The following is an 8,454-nucleotide window of genomic DNA, read 5'->3' on the forward strand; positions in this document are numbered from 1 at the left end:
TCCAGCCCCCCAAACTTGAAAAAAATTAAATGAATAAGCCTTGTTAATGGTTTATTTTCTAAATACTGTGGTTTTTCAAAGACATATATATTGTTGTAATGCTTTTGTTCACTTTCGTTTAAAATTAAATGTATTTTAGGACTCATTGTGCCCCCCCCCTCCCAATCAAAAAGTTTGCCCATCCCTGGCATAGTGGATGGGCCGAGGAGTTTAAAAGGCACACATCATGCATTTTTCAGTCAGTTTTAGCCAGGGCTTGGTATGGGGAAGACCAGCTGGTTTACATGTAATCATTAAATTTTCCCAAGTTTTATTTAAGTTAATTGGACAAAACAAAAAAAACGCAATATTCTTCTGCCAGAGAGTATGTAATATTCTTCTGCCATTTTATTGTAGAGGGCCATTTTGAGCCCCTAACAATATTATTCAACCAAGAGATCATGAGTCGTCGCCCACTTACTTTCTGAAGTCAGCTGGGATGTCACGGCTGTGACCCTCGTGAGGATAAAGTGGTTCAGATGGAAAAGTAGGACTAAGGGCTTTTTCTCAGGTTTCCATGCGCAAATCCATGTATATTAGGTTAATTGGAGACTCTAAATTCTCTACTCATCAAATGACATTCGTGACCCTGATGGATAGATAAAATAGATTATTAATCTGCCATGGGAAGTCCAAGGTGTCTGGTAGAAAGAAATGCATTCATACACTCATTACACAGTCAACCAAGCAAAGACACAAAGCCTAGGGCAGGGGCGGGCAAACTTTTTGATTGGAGGACCACAATGGGTTCTAAAATATGACAGAGGGGCCGGACCAGGAGCAGATGGATGGAGTGTTTTGGAAACCTCACCTCATCTGAGAAAAAAAATACATTTAATTTGAAATGAAAGTGAATAAAAGCATTCCAACAATAATATTTGTCTTTGAAAACCACAGTGTTTAGAAAATAAAACATTAACAAGGTTTATTCATTAAATTTTTTTCAAGTTCGGCGGCCCGGATTAAAACTTAACGGGCCGCATGTGGCCCCCGGGCCGTAGTTTGCCCTCGCCTGGCCTAGGGCATAAACACATACATGTAATATCCAATCCGTTTATTCTCACAAGGATAGCGTGCTGGAGCCTACCCAGCTGTCAACGGACAGTAGGCGGGGCACACCCTGAAGTGGTTGCCAGCCAATCGCAGGGCACGCAAAGACGAACAACCATCTGCGCTCAAACTCACTCACAAATGCAACCTCCACACAGGAAAGCTGGGTCCCGGGATCGAACCCTGCACCTTGGGACTGCGAGCCGGATGTCCTAACCAGTCTTAACTCATTAAATACCAGCCATTTTCACTGGAGCAACCCGCTCAATCCCAGCGTTTTCCTGGGTTTTGACTAATATTGCAAGGCCCACAGAATATTGTATTCTAATGCTATATAGACATGGAGCACACCCGAAGAAAGATGAGACTCTCTTCTTTCAACAGAAAAAAATGTTTGTTCCTATCTTTTTCCATTCTTGAGCAATCGGCATTTGAAAATAGCTAAATTTCATGAAAACTCCAATCCCTGGGGAAAAAACTGAGAAAATGAGCTTTTTGTAAACTGATGCATTTTGACCATAATTTGAACTTTGACACTATTATTTATGGCTTTTATGACACCTCTAACATCTAAATAATGCATGCCTTCTATAAAATAACAAAAAAAAGCACAAAAAATGTTTTTGATAAAATAAATTTATTTGCACATAACACTAAACGACTGAACTGTTGAACTATGTACAAAAATGAAATACATCAGTGTCATACATACTTTTTTTTTGTGTGATACAAAATAAAACAGTTGCCTTGATGCAAGGGCACACAACATAGTTCACACCACATTCTTGTTTCACTCCGTTTGCCTTTGCGCAAACAGACCCGACACTTTCGTTGTGGTCTGGCTTTGCTGGTCCGTGGAAAATAGGCGAGCTTGTGTTTGTCCACTGGGGTTTGTGTGAAAATAATTGTCTGGGAAGTGATTGCTGGCATCCGCGATGTGCTGCAGAAGCTCATCCGTGAGAAACAGCTCCAGGAAATCAGCTGGCTCCTCAGACTCCAAATGGGCAGCGGCATTCAGTGGTCCAGGGGTTGCTGTAAAGTCGATTTTCCTCGGTTGCCATCCAGTGTGACGCCATCCGGAACCACTGCTTCCTGATGCACAACCTGTAAATTACAGAAATATAAACAATTGGAAATATATATTTATTGCTGCATTTTATTGCTGGCGTGTGAAGTTTCATATTATAATTTACCTTTCTTTACACCAACAAGACGAGGAGGAACTTTCTTGCCGCGGGATGCACAATCTGTGAATTTTAGAAAGTATGCATGATTACCACACCATTCAGTATTGTTGTTTCCTCGTCGGGGAGGAGATGCGCTCGCGCGTAACTGCACATTTACGCGACATTTTCTGCCCGCAAGATGCATGATATGTACAATAAAAGCATGAGGGCTAAAACCACATGTTCAATGGTAACTTGCGAGCGTTTACTTCCTCGTCGGCGAGGACTTACGCTCGCGTGTAATTGTGCAATAGGCGCCCGGACGAGAAAGTCAGCGAGCAAGCTTGCGTCTAACTGCACATTTACGCGACATTTTCTGCCCGCAAGATGCATGATATGTACAATAAAAGCATGAGGGCTAAAACCACATGTTTAATGGTAACTTGCGAGCGTTTACTTCCTCGTCGGCGAGGACTTACGCTCGCGTGTAATTGTGCAATAGAGGCGGCCGGACGAGGAAGTCAGCGAGCAAGCTCGCGTCTAACTGCACATTTACGCGACATTTTCTGCCCGCAAGATGCATGATATGTACAATAAAAGCATGAGGGGTAAAACCACATGTTCAATGGTAACTTGCGAGCGCTTACCTCCTCGTTCGGGGGGATCTGGTGAGGACTCTCAGCTGCTTTGGCTATTGTCCGAAGGCAGGCGATGCAGGCCGCAAGGCACGCGCACCCTCTTTAGACGCCGTTTTGTTGTGACGACGACGAAGCGTCATCCTCTCAACCAAAGCGTCTCCATCGCCTTGATGCTTTTAGGAAGCTTTTTTTTACAAAAAAGCATTCCTCGATCGTCATTTGCTTGGAGGATTTCATTGCTAACGCTACTAATGCGACTGCTGCTAGTGCTGCCGATGCTGCTGCTACCCACGCTGCTCTCCACACTTATAAGTCTACCCCAGGATCCCGCCGCCCCATTTGTACCTCTGGCGCAGATTCAAGGCGGATCTTTTGCACCTCTGCCCCCTGCTGGGTGATTTTTACATGATTCACAATGCGGACAAGGCTGATTCTCAGTCAGAGGTTGCATCAGACCCTTATGTACACTATGACGTAAAAAAGACAGGAAACGTACTTATACGTCTTTGGTAGAGGGCGCCATTGCATTAAAAGACGTCTTTGTATGTCTAAGGGAGTAAATGAGTTGAACAAAGTACAGGGTCCTTCACCTGACTACAGATGATCTTCTGGGGACTTTATTTGGTTTTAATCACTTTTGGGGTCTGTATCTATGCACACTCCCTGGTTTTGCTACCTTCCCGGGTACCACATACACACTGCTTAGTTTCTCTGCCTTCGTGGGTACCACATACATATTGCTTGGTTTCTCTGCCTTCCTGGGTACGACATACACACTGCCTGGTTTTGCTACCTTCCTGGGTACCAGTCACACAAACGTCAGACGACTCAGCACATACCGACTGTCTCAGCACTACACACTTTCACTCCAAGGCAGTGCTGTGAACCAACTTACTGACAAGAGGTAGTATTTAGAATTTTAAAAAGTGCTTGAAAGGTTTTGTTCATGTAAAACCAACAGATTATGACATTATTATTATTATTTAAATCAGTATTAAACAGCATCAGCATAGGTTAAAGATATTATACAGACTATATACGATAAAAAAATACTAAACCACCCTTGCTTTTCCGTCATTTCTTGTATAAGTTAACACACAGATGTATAACATTTGTTTATACAAATATAACGATTAAAAAGTAGCTGATTAGAGTTTTAATTTTGTATTCATTAATCTGTAATAAAAATGGACATATTTTGGTTAATAAAATTAACAAGAAATAAAAGTAAAGGGTGTTCTAATACTTTTTTCAAGATTGTCCTAACATACATTTAATGTTTACAGTATATGTCTTCGGAAGAAGCGCAGCATTAGATTTTTTTTTTTGTTCTCTCTCTTTGACTTCTGAATTTGAATTTCTGTCACAGATGTGCTTGAATTCTATTTTGGATGATTTGTGTTAAACTGCACAAATATTTGAAGAGCCATAGAATTCAAGAATCACACCAGTGCTGCTACTCCTCCGAACGGGTGAACGCCCTTGATTAACAACCTGCGTTGAGGTGGCTTTTGAGATTCGTGGTGTGGGAGAAAAATCTCTGAAGGCATTCTTAGACTTCAAGAGAGGGTCCACAATTTTCAAAGATTCACTTCCGTCTGAATCAGAGGCCTCACTTGTATCCGGAATATATTCATCTCCACTGTCATCTGAGTTGGAGTAATAATGCTTATCCATTCCAAAGTCAGCCTGTTTTTTTAATCTAAAAAACAACAACAACAACGAAATATAAAGGATAGAAGGCAGGAGACCAATAAAATATATGCAATTTGCTTGTAAGATTCCCTGAAATCTATATGGGTTGTTTACCTGTATACTTTTGGTCCTCCTGAGCCTTGGGATAGTAATATGGTCTGGGTCTGAGGCACAAAGTTCAGGGGCAGGATTTGACAATGATTCGTCAGAATCTGTGTCGTTATTCCAAGGAAGATTCAGCCCATATTTTTTGTCCAAGGGAGGAGACTGGGTTGCATCAGAGTCCAAGAGAAAATTGAGAACCCATTAAATACTTAATCCCCAGAGGAATCTGCACAGAAAAAGGTCTTAATTCTATTTGAAAAAAAAAAAAAACTAAAATATTGATGAATGATATTATGACAAAATAATGTAATAACAAAATTAGAATGATTTTAGGAAATTATTTGCAAAACCAAAACATTGTGGTACGATAATAATGCATATAATTATTCTACGCAGCTATATTTAACAAAAACACTTAATTGACCGTAACAAAAAGCTCCCGGGAGGAAAACTACATTAAATGTTTTTTTAACAGGGCAGTGAAAATATTGGAAAATAAAAAAAATAATGAATAAAATAATTTGAAAAAAGAATTCAATGTGTATCGATGGACCCATATGAAATACTTATATCGCTATGTACTTATCAGCCATATCGCCCAGCCCAATATGTAACTGCAACTTCAAAACCTCGGGCCATAACAGGATTGTAACATGGGATGCATATCTTCATTCCTAAATTTGTAGATCCCGAGGAGGCTGCTCAATGGTCCTGGTAATGTAAACCTCAACCAATTCGGTCACAGCCAATGTTCTCCATCCTTGTTAAGAAGTTTTGAAATGATTTAATAGATATACTATTGCAAACTATACCAGAATTTTATACATTTTAAACTTTTGATCACAATTTTACCTATTTTCTAAAAATCTGAAGAATCCACATGCCAAATCACCTGCTGTGGACACATAGGTTCTGTTCTGACAGATAATTCAGTTACAGGTTGTGTACTTAAAGCCAATAAGAGGGCAATGCAGCAGTCGACAGCCTGACGAAAGCTTAAGTCTCCCAATGAGAGAACTGTAGTGGCTGGTAGGTTCTTAGATTGTAACATAGTAAAGACATACACTACGCATAACTGTATATCATATGATGATGAGGGAAAATATTATTAGCTACGATTTATGTCCAGATATATTAGAAAACTTGTCCAACCAGCACAGGTCTATCTAACTGTAATTTTAACATCTCAAGACACGACAGGATGACCACATGATACGCATACCTCCTTTTCAGAGTCTGTCAAACCTTGAGAAGGCTGCTTCGATGTTCTGGTGGCATCAACCTCAGCCGATTCAGTCATTGTCGGTTGTCCTCCATCCTAATGAACAAGTTGAATATTAATTTAATGAATTAAAAAAAAGAAAATGGATCAGAATTTTACACATTTTAACGAACAAGTTCACGAATGAAACAAAACCAATTACTTTAGCGCATGACAATTAATCTTCAGTAGAGATATGTTGTGACTGATATTTCAGTCACAGGTTGTCTTTTGAACGCCACCAGGGCCGCAATGGAGCACAGGACAGCCAAAAGTCTTCTTGTCGGACAGCTGTAGTGGCTGGTAGGTTCTAAGATTATAACATAGTAAAGGCACATACAACTCCTAACTGTATTTCATATGATAATGAAGGAAAAGATGATTAGCTATGATTTATGTCAACAATAAAAATGGCTCTACGGGGTCCCCACGAACGCAAACCTGACAGTTGGGTGTCAGATGGCCAACATACCTGACTCGCAATTCAACTCAACTGGACCCCACAACACAAGAAAAAGCTGAGTGAGCCTCAAACCAGACATACACATTCACTGACAAATATCCTGTGACACCAGATATATTAGAAGTCTTGTCTAATCAGCACACGTCTATCTAACTGCAATTTTAACATCTCGAGACACGACAGGATGAGCACACGATACGCATACCTCCATTTCTGAGTCTGTAAAGCCTGGAGGAGGCTGCTTCGATGTTTTAGTAGCATCATAAATTTATTGAATTAATTATATTTGAGGTTGGATTAGATTTTTACACATTTTAAGCCTTAGCCACCCAAAACAAAACATAAGCTCATGAATGAAATAAAACTAATTAATTTCGCCCATGCCAATTAATCTTCTGTAGACACGTGTTGTGACCAGTGTTGTTTTTGGCAGGCATTTTAGATTTTGTCCAAGTCATTTGGACAAAGTGCTGATTTGTTTACATCACATTTAGTCATCCCAATTCGTTATAGTTTTAGTCCAGTTTTAGTCAACGAAAACTAAAAAAAGGGTTTTAGTCCAGTTTTAATCGACGGAAACGCAAAAAAAGTTTTACCCTAGTTTTCGTCAATTTATTCACAAAGGTTTTAGTCCAAGCGGCACGGTGGCCCAACTGGTTAGCATGATGGCCTCACAATATTGAGGTCGTAGGTACGATTCTGGCTCCGGCCTTCCTGCGTGGGTTTCCTCTGGGTAATCCGGTTTCCTCCCATATTCTTAAAACATGCATGGCAAGTTGCTTGGACACTCTAATTGCCCCGAGGCATGAGTGTGAGCGTGGATGGTTGTTCGTCTATGCATGTCCTGCGATTGGCTGGACACCAATTCAGGGTGTACCTCGCCTACTGCCGAAGACAGCTGGGATAGGCTCCAACACCCCCCGCGACCCTAGTGAGGAGAAGCGGTACAGATAACGGATGGATGGATGGATGGATGGGTTTAAGTCCATTTGAGTTAAAACAAGGCATTCAAGGTTTCCACCCAATAACAAAGACTTTTGGATGGACTACTAAGGATTCTTCATTACAAACAGAAAAAAGTGGCAACAGTGGAATCAATACTCACTGCTCCAAAATAAGCAGAGAAGCAAAACATTTTGTTGGGCAACTGTTGTGGCTTTATTTCACTAAAAGCAACATAAAATAATTTATGAACCACATGCTAACAATTTTGTCTAGTCAACGAAAAAAATTCATGTACATCACGTCATGTTTTCGTCATAAAAGAACCTCGTATAGCTTGTCATCGTCATTAAAAAAGGGGCGTTAACGAAGTATTTTCGTCATAGTCATCAGTGACGAAAACAACATTGGTTGTGACTGATATTTCAGTCCCAGGTTGTCTCCTGAACACCACCAATTGGGCAAGGGCGCGCAGGAAAGCCTGGGGTCTTCTATTTTTACAGTATAGAAAGGCTAAATATCAAATTGAAACAGTGTTTTATATCATGAATATACAGGGTTGGTGCTGGTTCTGGTAGGGAAACCACAACATAAAGATGTCCTTAATTAGTCCCACAATGGGGATATTTGCAATATGGCATATGATGGCCTAACAGGGCCACCGCCCAGAAAGGAGTAACGCAGAACTTTGTAATACTGTCACTCCCTGACCAGTTCGTTGTTCCTGCAGAGCCAAACTTTGACTCAGACCCACAAATTTGAATTACAGATAGTGGACAATGGAGAACTCCCCCAGTCAGTCAGCATGTTCAACTTCCATAGAAACCTCACATACATTTATTAGATTGCCAAACTAATTGGAAACTACATCACCAGAACACCACAAGTGGGCTCTGTTATTGTACTTAAAGATGCATCTTACAAACCTGTGTTCTCCAAGGCCAGCTGGTCCATAGTCTTAAGTTATTTCTTCGCCAACATCAATGTCTCGGAGCGCAAACAGACAGAGGTGTGGTCTGTCCTCTGTTGTCATCTTCTTCATTTTACAGTTGGGGTGCATGTGGTCATCATTAACCAGTCTTCCCAGACTGCCAT

This window comes from Idiotropiscis lumnitzeri, unplaced genomic scaffold (genome assembly GCF_059441095.1).
Source record: "Idiotropiscis lumnitzeri isolate Australia: NSW breed Sydney's pygmy pipehorse unplaced genomic scaffold, RoL_Ilum_1.0 HiC_scaffold_115, whole genome shotgun sequence".
Classification (NCBI taxonomy): Eukaryota; Metazoa; Chordata; class Actinopteri; order Syngnathiformes; family Syngnathidae; genus Idiotropiscis; species Idiotropiscis lumnitzeri.